The sequence below is a fragment of the Haliaeetus leucocephalus genome, unplaced genomic scaffold, assembly GCF_000737465.1.
Source record: "Haliaeetus leucocephalus isolate CR32 unplaced genomic scaffold, Haliaeetus_leucocephalus-4.0 Scaffold0, whole genome shotgun sequence".
Lineage (NCBI taxonomy): Eukaryota > Metazoa > Chordata > Aves > Accipitriformes > Accipitridae > Haliaeetus > Haliaeetus leucocephalus.
In genome coordinates, this window is record NW_010972436.1 from 22,843,882 (window position 1) to 22,859,608 (window position 15,727).

Here is a 15,727-nt window from a genome sequence, read left to right on the forward strand (position 1 = left end):
CACGTGACCGCTCCCGCCTCCTCCCCCTTTGCCGCCCTCCCCGCCCGGCCGGCGCCGTCACGTGAGGCGGCCGGGGCGCGGCCGCCATGACAGCGGGGCAGGGTCGGCCTGAGAAAATGGCGAGCTCTGGGTAGGGGGAGGGTGGTGGGGCTCCTGCTTGGCCCCCTTTTGCTGAGCGGTGCACGGTCATGAAGCCACGGGGGGACTGAGGGCTGGGGGGCTGCGGATGTGCTGCCTTCAACCCACTTCTCCCCTCAGAGTTGCTGTGCTTCTGCCCATCCCGCCGGGCGCTAGCCACTGGGCTTGCAAGGATTTCCCTTGCAGCTCTCTCTGAAGACTAAAGCCCTTCCTAGTCCCTCAAGGAGGTGTCTTCTTTGGGCTTTATGGTCTTAAATGGCCCCTGGAAGTACGTGTCCAGGGGCTTTGAAGGGGAGAAAAGAGGTGTAGGTCAGGCTGATGGAGGATATCTGGGCCAACTAGCAATGTTTTCCTCACTGCGTAGTTTCAGTAGCTGTCTGGAATGTGGGGAACCGGCTTCTTCAGCGGGAATGGGGAGAGAGCAGAGGGAGATCAGCCACAACTACACTAAAATAACCTGAGCTTGGCAGTTAACATGCATCTATAGTGACAAGAGTTTACATCCTCACGGGTGGAGAGGCGTGTTGAATCCTCAGATCTTTCATGTCCAGAGTAAGTGCTCTAACTGCTGACTTACTAGACAAAAGGGTGCTGGGGTAGCTTCGCCACTGATACATCTTCGTGCGGGACCCGACTTGGCAGGTGTCCTTTCGGGAGGTGGGGTGAAACTGGAAGGCATCTTGGCTTTGTAAACCCTGGTGAGGTTTAAGAATGAGCTAAGTGTTAGATTTGCTCAGCATAGTCGGGACTGGGAGCTTTTTTGTGAATACCCAGATACAGAACTTGAGCTGCTGAGTGACAGTGTGAAGATGGCAGATTTTGTTTTAGTAAAGTGGAAATTAAACAGGGTTGAGACACCTGAGCCCGTTCTTTAGTGGCTATTGCCCCTGGTGTCCAGAGATTATGGCAAGATGCTTTATAATAACACAAATAGAGCAGAATACAGAACTTGTCAAAAAGCTGTAGCTACAGCATTAAAGTACAGAGGGCAAAAGGGCAATTTATAATCAGAAGCTGCAGTGAAAGAAAAAGGAGTGACAGTCTGTGGAGGGGTTAGTAGCGGATGACAATGAGGTAGCGGGGATCAAGATGAAAGTAATGTGTGCAGTTAAATGAGATAGCCACATAGTCAGCATCCCCATCAGCCAGCTTTTCATAATTCCTGTTTCATAATGGCTAATATGCAGCTGTGATCTGTCTCTCATAATAATTTAGCCTGAGGACTGGAGGTGTGTGTTAAGCTCTTTTAGGGAAGAGCAACCTCAGCACATATGCTATCTGCTTTCTGCAGAACCATTATCCTTGAAGTCCTTCTAATTTGGCCAGTTCTTGCTACCTTGTAATTCCACGCATTTAATCTACCCAAATAGCTATTTTAGTTCTTATCGAAAAGAGTTTCCCTGGTGCATGGATTATCATTTTATTAGCAGAATTAATAAACTGTTACTTTTTAGTGTCACTTACTGTAAGGTCTTTGAGGCATGTGTTTTATTTCTCAAAATCCCTGATAATGATAATCTGCCCAGCCCAACTGCATAATATACTCCATGATAACTCGTTAGCATTAACGAATTGACCCACTTCCTATGTGCTCACAGCAAGGGACAAGATTTCATATAAAAGTGCTGGCAAGAAGTTGTAACCCAAAGTAATCCTCTGTCAATATGGGTTGTGGTCAGAATTTGGAATCTATATGTAGTCAAGCACTGAATTTTCATTTATTAAATGTTTTTGTTGTTGATGTGTCTCGGACACAGAAATGACACAAGGGAAAAGTACAGTCTGAGCTACAAAAGATACTCTTTAAGTCCTGTCTCATTTCTTAGATTGGCTTTTCTACTTTGTGAAAAAGGAGGCAAATATCCCCAAACCCAAACAGATTTAATGTATATTGTTTTTCTAAATCCAAACTGTTCAGAACAAATTTCTCCAGCTAATGCGTAGAGATTGTTGACCAGCTGTGGTGGAGAAGACTGGAGGAAAATCCATCTGTTCTTTCAATAACTGGGAGAACTTGCATTTGTTTCAGTGGTTTCCTTTTGTAATAGTTTGCCTATGGGCTGTCGATGACTGAAGTCAGAGTCTGCACATCCCCTAACAGAGGTTCTATGTGGTTATGGTTCTGAATAGAGCAAAGAAGACCTTGTAAGTGCTGGATGGTTTATTTGGATTATTTGAGAAAGGAGGACATTTATCTGGTTGCTTTCAGACTTTTCCTTCCTACGGTTACTTTTGCTGCATATCACTTAACGTGTTTTCTTGCCTGCTTTCCAAAAGAAAGGTCGAATGCCAACTCAGAATACATATATGGGTTTACCTGATCATCTGCTCTCTCTTCTCAAACACTTTTGAAATCTTGGGCCATATTCATCAAATTTGACAGTGGGCAGAGATCTCAAAGGGATTATATTCTAAATAGCTTTGCAAAAATACATGTCTGAATAGATGAGACTGTTATCCACTACTGAGGAAAAGCCTGTAGAACAAGTTCATCCTACATACCCTTAAATTCATTAGGAGCACTCAGGAAAGAATCCATAGAGCTGTTGTGGCTAGTCTATTGAAAACATCAGTTCTGTGGTTCGTAGTAGGTGAAAAGGCAAAAAGGGTATTAGGTATGTTAGGATAGGAATAAAGAATAAGATGGGATACTGTTGTAAAAGCCAAAGTGCTTGTACATCTTCGATAAGCAATGAGCTGATCAGAGGTGTGGAATTGCTTCCTTAAAGGAAAAAAATTAAAAGGCGTTTAAATACACTCAAATGGTTTAACTTGGAAAAGGACTATGAAGGAATGTGAAAATGGCATAAAAATCTGTTGTCATGGAGAAAATGAATTCTGTGTTTCTTATAGCACAAGATTTAGCCGTCCTGAGTGAAATTTCCAGGCAGTAAATTTAAAAGAAGCAAAAGAAAGTATGTTTTCTCTTGAGTTACAATTGTAAATTGCTGCAAGTGTATTGTAGAGGCCAAAAGCATAAAAGTAGTCTTGAGTGGATTAGAAATTGAAATGGAAAAAATGTCCATTGAGGCCTCTTGAACATAATGCTAATGCAGCTGCCAGCTCAGGAAATCTCCCAAGTAAAGGGGTGGATTCAGCCAGCAGATTAAGACACCTAAATTTGGGTTTCAGTGTGTAGGTGTCTCCATGTGAACCAGATGTCTAAGCTCCCTTTATACTCAGCAGAGAACTAACGTGGGATTTAGTTACATAAATGCAGACATCAAATGCCATTTTAGGCATTGTGGAGTTTTCTACCTGGCCTCCTGCTCCAAGAAGAAGCACGTCTCTGAAAAAGCCTGTCATATCTCAAGTCTCACCTGGAAGTCTTTGATATCTCAGACCATCACAGCTGACACTAAGCACCTATGGTTAGCAAGCTGAACCCTGCTCATAGGTGATACAGCAAGCTATTCAGACCACCTTAAGAGAGATATATCAGTATTGTGAACAGCTGAATAACTGTCAGCTTCATTAACTGTATTAAGTAGTTCTCTATTGACTGTAGGAGGAACTTATATTCAGATGAAGACATCTTCATGGGGACACTTCAGTCTAGGTGTCAGAATTTACATGTTTTGCCAGGCTGTACCAGAGGGCATATTGCTTAGTTTTTTAATACTATTTCCTTAAGTTTCCTTAGCCAGTCAGACCATTCAGTTGATTCAGCTGGGATTGATTTAGGGGGAGAATACAGGAGATTATGTATGAAAAACCTTCTTCAGATACTCAGATTTATTGATAATGAGGATTGTGTGAAGTTTAGATTCATGGTGCACTGTATAATGGTGCATTGATGTGTAGTCACAATTTGAACACAGTTGCGTGACTCCCTAAGCCTGGAAGATACTTGATGTCCAAGAGTTCTGGGGCCACCACAGATAGTGCTGATGAAGCCACCAGAATTACAAATTCTTAAGCTATTAGATCCTGTAGCTGAAAGGGACTTTTTTCACAAAGTTAAATCAAAACTCATTTGATTGATGACAGGCTTTACACCCCTCTGTGAATCAGACCAGTTAGATCTTGTCAGAGTAGCAGAACTTGGCTAAGAAGAATTTGGGCTAAGATTCAGGCCAAAGAAATTAGAAAGAAAGTTAACTAGAAAAGCCAGATGATAATTAGATGAGTTTTGGAAAGCAGAATCGGTTTTTTCCTCAATCTCTCGCGCTTCAAATTATTTACATTTTCTTGTTGGAAAGACAACATTTTTAGCTGTCCTCTTGGGCTGGTGAAAGTTTTAACAAAACAAGTCAGCAAGCTCTGACTTTGTTTTTCAGATATCTTAAAACAAGCTATCAAGGAGTGTTTATGCTTTTAAAACTGTATTGGGCACCAGTTGTGCTACTGCAGCAGTGTTCCCATTTGATATTTATTGACAGAATGCCTCGATAGTACAATAAAGACTCCCTCCTAGCATCACTGCTGTTAACAGACCATCTATATCTCTCAAATGTCCTGCTCTTTAAGATGAGACACAGACAAAAGCAAACCTAATATGATATAATGGGCAGGTCCTCTCCCTTTTCCCATACGTGGGACACAGATAAGATCTACCAACCAGCTAAATATATTAACATTAACCCATGCTAATGAAGGAAGAAAGAAGTTGTGGGGTGGAATGATGAGCATATGTGATGTGGCCCTAAAATCTGCAGGAACATGAGGAAGAAGGCAGTTGTTTGAGTGACAGACAGTTCTTGGGACAATTCACAGATCTAAGAATCTTGCCTTGTTTTGTCTGAGCACACAGAGAAGAGTAGTATTGTCATGCTCTATTCAATTCCCTTCAACTTTTTTCCTTCATTTTTCAGCCCAATCTGTGTTATTTTTCTATACTTCTTAACACCTCTTTTCTGATATTTTCTGTAGAGTCTCCAGAACTGTGGAAAAGTTGTGGTTTATCTTTGAAGTGTTGCTGAAAAAATTTCATCTGTTTTTGTGTTCAGAAGTTCTCAATCTTAAGATCTGGGAGCAAGATGCTACATTTTCTGTCATTTCTTTTTACTGAAATAAAACATTCCTTGGAATCTGTGGAGGGAGGTAATTGGCTAAATGTTCTGTCCAGTGTTGCTCAACTGTGCTCAGATCACCTCACAGGCTCGGACTCTGGGCCAGCCTGGGCTGATTTCTTTTCCACTTTGGACTGTTTTGCAAAGTTTTGAGAATGAAAACAATCCCATAAAACTCAGAAGTCTTGTAATTGAATTGGCTTTTTCCCAATGAATTATATTAGAACTCTACCAAGAGTTTCCTTCCATCTTTGTTTCTACTCCCTGATAAGAGGAGGAAAAAAAATTATTTGCAGAGGAGGTCAGTCTCATTATCTTCTTTTTACAGATGTGGAAGTTAAAGCACAGAAAGATGAAGTTCGTTTGTTCCAGGTCATCCAACAGAGCAAATGGCAGACAGAAAATAGAACCAAGTCCTTCGGTGCTCACTCTGTTGCCTCACGCTGTCTTCCTGTTTTGATGAAAACATCTGAAATGTAATTTTTGTAGGTAAGTATGTGAGAAAGATTCAGACTTCCTGAAGCATGGAAATCAAAACTTTTAGTTATGTCATGTAAACAGAGGTTAGATAGAGTTCAAACTGAGACAAAGACTCCAAGCCTGAGTTGTGGCACTTCTGTTGTACAGGTATCTTTTTGGTAATTCTTTCTCATAGCAGGTGTAATCTCCCCAGTATCTTTCATCAAAAGATACCTCAGCCTCTAGCCCCATACCTTTTGTACAACAGGATGCTGAGCCTTTTTTTTTTTTTTCATACTACAGTTTCATCTTCTGCATTCTCAAGGATGGGGTTTTCACTTTCCTAGCACTGAGAAAAGCATAAAAAAGAAATATGTGTAACAAGCAAAGAATGATTATCAAGTAATATTCATAGTTTCATTTTACCTTTATTTTTCCCATTGGTTTTACAAAATTATGCTGATTCATACCAACTGGGGGCAGTTCCTGCTTCTCTGTAGCAACTTTAATATCTGTTGTAGAATCACAGAGTTTATACCCCTTCCTCTTCCACCCCCGTCTCCAATTTGTTATTTTTGTCTGCTGTTTCTGTAACTCATCCTAAAAAAATTCCACAACTTTACAATTTTCATGAACAACCAGACAACCATTTGGAAACTTCTACTCTAAATCATTCTTCTTTTTCAGAGGCCTGAGATATATTAGCAGTATACCTGATCTTCGTATTGTTTTTTTCAAAGGAGAGTATGTGAAATTCAATAGTAGTTGTATTTCCTATCTTATTATGCATATGTGAGAAACTGAAGAGAAATTACATTCTTATAGCTTAAGGGACAAGAATTAGGACACATGACTGTCCCTCAAAGCTTCCTCCATAAATCTGGGTTTATTGCTTGATGTCTTAATTTGTTATATACAGTATGTTGATAAAATACTTACCCCCACAATGTGTGTCTATTTTATCTGTTTAGATTAGAAGCACTGGTGGCCAAACACAGTTTCTTATTGGGCAATTATGTATCAGTACAAACAAGGATACCTGACTTCTTAGGATTCCTAGGCAAATCCAAAGCAAAACAAAAAAAATCCCCATCAGCAACATACTCTTCGTTGCATTACTAACTTGTGGTTTACCAGAGAAATGTGTTAGGGTAGGCTATCAAAAGTAATGTTTCTACAATAAAAGTTTTGGAAATGTCATAAACTTGTTTCCAATAAATGAGGAAAACAAATTAGAAAATAAGTATTCTAATGGGTCTATACAGATCCCAAGAGCTGTGCAGTTACTTGTAAATTTACCCCTTGTTTTAGAATGGAAAAAAAATCTATATGATTAAAAAGCTCAAGATAATTTGGGGGCTTATTAAAAAACCCTAATACAAATAACATGACCTTTGTGTTAATGATTTTAGTGAAGGATTAGTAGGCAATTAAATGAATGACTGGAGGAAACCATATTGCACTAACTGAAAATGTCAAGCTCTGAAAGAAGTATACCGCCTAAGGAAAATGGTGAAAATGGAAGATAAATACTGCTAAAATCTGTCCTGGATAGACCTTGTGCTGTACAAGGGGATAGCATAACATTCTGTGCAAGTTGTGAGATGCCCCCTGGTGTTATAAACCTCAGCTGTTTATTTCTGTTGAGACCTTGTACATGGTCAGAGCAGGATAAAACACCCGAAGTATTGACAGAGGATAAGAAAGTGTAAAAGGTAAATGGAAGCTACAGAAGGCTGCCAAGCTGCAGAAGAAGGATTGGTAGCAATGCCATTTAGGATCTAACTGCCATTTACAATAAGCAGAATTACCTGTAAGCTTCTCAGTTTTAGGCAACATTTTCAGTAGCAGGAGTTAGAGGATGCTGTATGGTGATAGGGATCCAAGTGGGGAAGGGGTCAGCAGCATTTTGTGGAGGCTGTAGGTGGAAGGGAGGCTTGGAGAGGCTTTGGAGAGCCACAGAGAGAGGAGTCTCCTTCTTCACCCAGATGTCTCTTTCATAGCACTGTGAGGGTTATGGGACCCCCAAACCTGCCCTTGCAGCCATATGTCTCAACTCCAGTGACCACAAGCAACAATATACCCTGTCTTCTTCCTACAGCAATTTCTACTTATTTGGGGCTGCTGAGAAGAGGAAGGAGAAGCAGGGAGGGGACAGGAGAAAAAGGACTATTTCAGCAAAGGGGAAAGGAGGAACAGGTGCCGAGCCAAAGAGGAAGGCCTTAGAGAGCAAGGCTTTCTGTTCCTATTACTGGCATCAAAAGTCACTGCTCTGAAGAGCCAGTGCTCTAGTAGTAATGCCTGCCCCCCTTTCTTTCAGAGACACTGGTGGTTGTGCAGGCAGAAGGCAAGTACGGCCTGTGTGCCTTGATATTTCTGTGTATTCCAGAACCTTGAGGAGAGTCCCTGTGTCCCAAGTAGCCGTGCTCTGACTACTAAGACACGCTCTTACAGGAGCCCTAGTTTTCAGGTAGATCTTTATGTAAAGTATCACTTGTTAGGGAAATGCTAATAAGTATCTTGAAAAAGATAAGAAGATAAAAAAGTGGAAATAAAATATTTTCAAAGTCTGAGATTAGGCTGGTTGGCATGAGGAGGATTTAGAAGAGTCAGGATTTTCTTGGAAAAGTCTTGTCAAGAAAGAGAGACAAAATTGTAATTAGGGTAGATAAACTAGAATTCTGCTCTTGCCTCTAAATTGGTATGGCTCTTCTCCAAACTTAAGTGGCAGTTTGATATGCCAGCAAGTGGTTCTGTGGGGTTGGTTGTCCAGGACTTTTCTGGAAATGAAGTCACATAAGCCATGTGGACCTAAAAATGTATAGACAAGAGCAGAAGCAAAAGCAAGTGATTCTAAGAGTCTTGGGGGAATTCCTACACTATAACATAGCTTTTTGTAACTGGATATTTAGTATTTGCAACTTTGTTTTGGAGGATGTTCAGATGACAAAACAAAAGATGTTTGCTGCTTCATACTTCAGAGTATTATAAGCTATTTTCAATACTAAATGAATACCAAGTCCGTACCCCTTTTTTATGTCCTTGTGATGGAAAAAAAAGTATATGATTTTGTATCATTAAGAGAAAATACCAATGGTTTAGCCAGGTGTCTGATTTTAATGTCTACATATTTTGGAGACTTATTACTTATGGAAGTTTTGATTCTCTTGTGGATTAGATAAGTGAGGACAGGGAAATGAGGGCAAAATCCTTTTGAGCAGATCAATGTTGGTTGTAACAGAATTTGCAGCACTTTATTACATAAAAATCTGTTGTAAACTGAACAATCCTACCGGTGTTCTTATAGCCTTTGTTGCCAAAAGAAATAAGGTAAAAATTTCAGCTTTCATTGTAATGAAAGCTTCCAGCCCTTGTGGTCAGAGGAATAAAGCCTTGAAGATTTGACACATACATAAAATGATGGCTCATACTACAAGAGTCAAATTAAAAAATAATAAAAAGAGACAAAGTGAAATACCTTCTAGTGTTTCTTAACAAAGCCATTCTTCTGATTTTACAGAGACCAACTCCTGTTTTTGTTAGTGCTGGGGCTGGTAATACTGAGCATAAGTCCCAATATGTCTTCTGGCACTGTACCAATTTGAGTTAAAGCAAAATATATTATCCATTCTCCTAAATGCAAGCTTCTGCTGTACCATATTATGGAACCAAGTTATCTGAGAGTTGCAAAGTAATTCCAGATGGTGATTGTATGTTGGCTGGAATTTGCGGTCTCTCTCGTCTTGCCACATGTTTCACCACTTGGAAGCTTCTAAATTATATTGTTCAATTATTTGTCTCCTTGGCTCAATATTCCCTTTCATTTTCTGGTGTAGTGCAATTCTTCATGCTTTCACTAGGTGGGTCCCCACAACAGTACACTGGGTAAGCAATTTGTTGAACAGTCTGAACACATTCAGGTAAATGTCGCAGTCAGTTTTATTGCCACTTCCTTTGGCAGAAGTTCACTGCACCACATGTTTCGATGTACAATTTAGTGATTTAAAAAAACGGTTAGAGCGTTGGGAAGTTGTCATAAAGGGACTGGACTTGGGGATCTTCCTAGGACTATTGCCTTTCTAACTTACCTATTTCAACTGGAAGTTAAAACAAATGTGCTCTTCTCATAGCTAGTCATGTACAGTCCTATCAAGTTTTGCAATTATTTTACCTTTCAAAGGATGATGGAAAGCTAGTTGGTTAGCAACATACATATATTCTTTCTTTCCAAAATCAAAAGTTAGTCATCTTTAATGCTTTGCAACTTTCCGTACTAGTCAAAACAAAACAAAACAAAACAAGAATCATCTTTTTCCATGTGTGTTAGGTATTTACTGACTACAGAAGAAAAGAAAGACTTTTTAGCTAAAATCTTCAGAATTTTTTTTTCAAGTAAAAGTGTTTTATATGAGTGTGTACTTACATCAAAAAAGATTTACCCCCTAAACCTGACCAAAACAAACCCAGACACAAAAGTTCAGTTCTTTCTATTCCATAATGCCCCATAGAGAAGATTAAGGAAAAAGAAGTCAAAGATTAGCAATATGTTTAATGACCTATTAGAAAGCCAGTCTAACCCAATGGTGGGTAACATAAAAGCTAGACATACATAGCTCTTGAGCCCTTTGTGATGCCCTCCCCACCTGAGTCTCTATATGATTCTTGCCTGGTGCAGCACCCATCTGTCACATCAACCTGGGAGAAAACTGTAAGTCAGTAACAGGGCAGCTCCTCACCCTGCTAATTTTTATGATTAGAACTATGTGGTCTTTAGAAGTCATGGTGCTCTGAATGAGGAGGCATGTAGCTTCTTTACTATCTCAGGTTATGCCTTTACCCTGCAAAGAAAGAGCATCAATGAACCTGCAGAGAGCTCTGTACTGTCATGTCCAGACAGTTTCTGACATTCAGGCTTGTACACTTAAAGCTAGCTGTCTATAGTGTAGTCTGTAGCATTGATTTAACTTTAGAACAGATAACTTATGTCTGGGAGGCTTATCTAAAGATACCTTTTCAATACTCACTTCTCATATCTTGACACCTACAGAAAGAAAATCAAACCAGCAAATTTCAATTACTCTGAGGTTTGGTTTTATATTTTCTTCTTCTTTTGTTCCCCCTCTTATCCAGGCTCATTAAGTGAATCTCTTTCATCTGCCTATTTGACATAGTAAGACAATTCATGTGGAAGTCTAGCAAGAAGGGCAAATTTTGATTGAACTAAGGGTTTTGTTTCATGTGATTTATGTTTAGAGGGCAGAGAAAGGTTTAGAAAATTCTTGCATTATGTATTACAAAGATAAGCTGAAAACTAAAATTGATTGTTTTATTGCTCAGTAACCAACCTACATTAAATAAAACTGATAATCATTACTGAATATATCTAAACTCAGAAAAACTTGGTCTGTGAAATAATTAATGCAAGACAAGAGAAAGGCTGTCACAGTACACAGCGGCATGGTAGTACTTAATGTCAGAGATCTATCTCAAAATTAATCCTCAAGAGTGACTGTAACATCTGATTTTCTGGTTTTAGCAAGAAGGTAGATAGCCTTTTCTGTTTTATCCAAACTGGTTTTAATAGTCTCCTTGTCTTTATTTTGATGGCAAGAATCCTAACTTGGAAAAAAGTAGCTTCTATATTGTTTTAGTTTACTTATGTCTCTAAGTGATGGTTATGAGCTCCAATAGTTATTTCTTCACTGTCAGGCTAGTATCAGTTACAATCTCCATTCTTCAGCTCTGGGCCAAATCTACATTTAGGCTGAGTGCAAACGCTCTAGGAATCCAGGGCAATGAAGAACGGTGAGAAATTCTGATAAAACCTCGATTCAGATTTGGAAAGTTCTTGTGTGCCTGAGCCTGGAGACTTGATCTGGGTAGGGGGATCTCATGCTCTCCTGGATTAGAGTCACCCTTCTGCATCCTTGGGCAATTACACAAAGTGTAGTGGGAGTGCTTGTCATTTCTACTTCCAGAGTTATAAACCACAAAGCCAGACATACTATATGAGGTTGGTCTGCTCACACTTGTCTGGCACCATCATTTCCTCTGGGAAAATGGCAAAAGCAAATAGCAACTTGCCTGTTTGCATGTAGGCGTGATCCTCCTGAGAACATATAATTTGGCACCATGCGCAAATGAAGTTCAAACATCCTCAAGCTATGAGTTGTTGACAACATCTCTCAGAATAGACATACAAACTATGTAAAGCAGTTTTGGTGCTGCCTTATCTCAACATTACCTTCAAAAACTGTAATGGTTCCCAAGTCACTAAGTCACCCTGGTTGGGGAAATATGCTTACAGCAAAGGGTGTTAACCGCTTAACCTTTGCATCAGCCCCGTTGTCTGCAGCCAGAGGGTGACAACAATTACCAGCCTCATCAGGACCCTGGGAGATGCAAAGCACACTTAAACTTCTGTGTGCATTGATGAATGCTTATGTATTGCTGCCCCGCAGTGGCTGTGTTTACAAAACGTATAATTCTCACAATAAAGGCAATGGTGAACGTTTCCAATAATAGCAGTTTCTCAGTCAGATTATTAGCTGTGGAAAATGGGCATTGCATTTAGACTGGTTCCTTGTTTACTACTCAGCATTTGAATGCAATTAAGCATAGCTGGTGGTGTCAAACCTATATTACTAGTAATGGACCTGTCCCTCCTTTATAGGAGGTAGTATAGAAATGCCAAGTATCACTACTGTAATGAAATCAGAGGGAGGTAAATATACCATATAAATATTCCAAGGACTCTTGAGACTGGGAGTCAGCAAGCAAACCTTGGCTACAACGCAGAAAAATTGAGAGCTGTTAATAAAGAGGATTAAAGTGGTAGGCATCCTCTGGGCTATAGCAGGATTTAACAAATGCCTGCGAATGCAGTGTTCAATAGGACTCCAAGGCAAAGCTCGACTGTAACTTGGAGTCTGCACAGAGGGAAAAGAGAAAGCAGTCCAGGATCATGTTACTCATCTGATTGCAAAGCGCTCTGTTTTCAGCGCTGCCCCCAGGGTTTTACCTGATCTATCCAAATAGAAGATATCTGCCCTTCCCACCCTGCAATCATTCATACATAAACAACTCTAAATACTTTTCTGACTGTTCTGCCAGTTTCAGCCCTTCTTGCTTATTCAGTGCCTGCTCTCCTGCCAAAACAACAAACTGAGCTCGTGTGGGTTGTGGTTGGGGGCAGAGGCAGGCAACAGCGGTCTGCTCATTTCCTTTGTTTTTCACGTTTCTCTTTGGCCTTTCCTTGGGTAAAATCCAAGGGATGGATCATTGCTGGTTCCATCATGATGCAGAAGGAACAGACATCACTTTTCAAACAATGACAGCTTTATGAAGTTTAACAGTCTCAGCCAAAGTCTTGATGCTATCATCAGACATGTCTTTCTTCCCAGTCCCTGCAGGTGACTGCAGCTGGCAGCAGATCTTTTGACAGTCAGATTCTGTATGTTATCTCTGTTGGACCAAGCCTTTAAATAATTGGACAGGAAGATCTGGGAAACAGATATGCTATTTCAAGGCATAAATAACATCGTGCTGAGTGCTGCAGAAAGCCTTTATTTAATTTAGTTCAATTTGGTTCAAACATGGTCATCTGGTTTGGCTTCCAACCAGGATTTCTGTAGATGTATGCTCAGTTTCTTCTTAGACCACCAACTGTCATATACAAATCACTTCCTACTGCGCCTCCATTCCTCAGCTCTTCAGTTGGATTAAGAAGATGTTCTTGACTTACAGGAAAGGTAGATAAGGAGTGATGGGAAGTAAATTTGTGACATTTTCTGATTTTCTAGTAATAGAGATCTGTATAAATAACTGAAACACAGGACTGAAGCGGCAAGAGTAGTTTTTACTAATAGCAGGGAAATGCAGAGAGTGTTGCTGGTACACTGCCATCGAATCATGTTGTACAACAGTGAAATCCATCCCTGTGAAGAAAGCTAGACAATGCAAAGTAAAAACTATTTAAGCTGTCGGAGTCAAAGTAGAACTTAAGTTTGGGGTACTCTGTCTGACAAAGTCACTGTGATGGTGACTTAGGCTAGATATAAGGAAGAAGTTTTTTATGGTGAGGGTGGTGAAACACTGGAACAGGTTGCTCAGAGAGGTGGTAGATGCCCCATCCCTGGAAACATTCAAGGTCAGCCTGGACAGGGCTCTGAGCAACCTGATCTAGTTAAAGATGTCCCTGCTCATTGCAGGGATTTTGACTAGATGACCTTTCAAGACCCCTTCCAACCCAAACCATTCTATGATTCTATGACTTTATGGTTTAAAGCAGTTTCATTCTTCAGTTTGCTTATTGCCACTTGTGATGATTACTCAGAGCTTCATTTTAGGTCACGAAGTATTTTTGACAGTGATCAACTTCACATTTTAATCTGCAGGTATTAGCCCAAGGCTATTTCTTTGCTTCCAACACACCAAAAGTATTTAGCTAAACAAAAAAAAAGAACCTCGACAAACTATCGGTACATTCCTGTTTGCTTTTTTTTATTTCCCCACCCTTTTTCACAAAGGGGCAATTTCAGCTACCTGGCCTTTTCTGGAATGCAATCTGGGAGGTGATTTCATTTTTGCTGTGTAAAGAGGAATGGCACAATCCTAGCAGTGACAGCATCCTGCCAGCTAGTGCTGCCACCAGCATATCAGCAATAGCCATCAGTCTGAGGACTAGCAGTTCTCTAACAGCTACGGATCAGAGACAGCAAAGAAGCGTTAGATGGTTTGACCTATGGCATTTTAGGATATTTACTTGCTTCCCAGAAGTCTGGGAGGCTCTGGATTCCTTGGCATCTGGTTGAGCCAGCAAGCTAGATTAACTGAAGGACTGTTACTGTTTTGTCTAGGGTGAGGCCTTTCTGGGCAGCCAGCTGTTTTATTTTGTGTATTGCACAAAAGGTTGCTTTAAATCTGTGTGTTCTAGGGATGATGAGTTGGAAGTGAGAGGGTAAGCTGTGGGATATTTTCTTCCTTTACACAGCAGCCTTCACTAGCCAACATTGTTGACAAAAGTGAACAGAAGAGAGAAATTCCCATAGAGTAATGGTAATACACATTGCCCTGTCATACAAAGTTTAAGCCAGAAGGGTCCAGTCCAATATGGTGCTAAGGGCTTGATTTTTAAATTATTTAGCTGCCTGTCCCTAGCTGCTACAGGTTGCTCTTGGAGCACTATAATATGCTGAGCAGTTCTGAAAGTCAGGATCCAAATGTCTAATGCTGTGTCTGGACTACAATTACCATGCTTTCATGTACACAGTGAGCTCCACTGACTTCAGTGGGTTTCTCCACAGACAGAAGTGTTCACCTGGAATTAAATGCTATCTATTTGCAGATAATAGATCATCAGTGTCCTACGTGCTGTCCAGGAGAGAGCCTGAACAAAACTAGGAGGAACTGTAAGGTCAGTGATATATGTGTAAACCACATGAAGTGTGCTTTCTCAGATCATCCTTTTATAATGCAATATGCTTGTAACACAGTTTGTACTCTCTTCCACATTTGAAAGCAGAAAAATTATTGTGTGCTTTCTGCAGTATATCCCTTCCTGCCAAAGCTGACTCAGAACAGAAGGAAAAGACAGCTTTGCTTTTCCAGCTATGGCTTTTTAAAACATTTTTTTCCAATTCTGTTAGGCTCCCAGAGAATGTCTCATGGATATGTAGCGTATTATGTTATTACTGCAGTGTATCTGTGTTAAACCCTTTATCATTCCACAGCCCTTTGAAATAAGGAAGGCTTGTAAGTCCCAGGTTACAAATGAGAAAACAATAGCACAGAACTTAACCCCTGTAAGATTTCTCTTGGGCAAAATTCCCATGTGAGAGGAGTCTGTTGCCTTCTCTATTCTTGCCTCAGACCACTAATGTCAGTGATGGTGAATGAACCGTGTGGGATCAGGTCATTGCTGGGTACAGGGGGCAAGGAGATACAACCCAACCTGCTGTAGCTCCCACTTCCTTCAGTAAAAACTGAGAGCACACAGTACTCTCGCAAGGCAGGTCTTGAATGATTTGGCAGTAGACATCCTCTAACTGCCTGTAAGAAAACGGCCAGTGGACATCTCAGTTATATTGCTAGTTTGGTTTCTTCCTGACTGGAAGGTA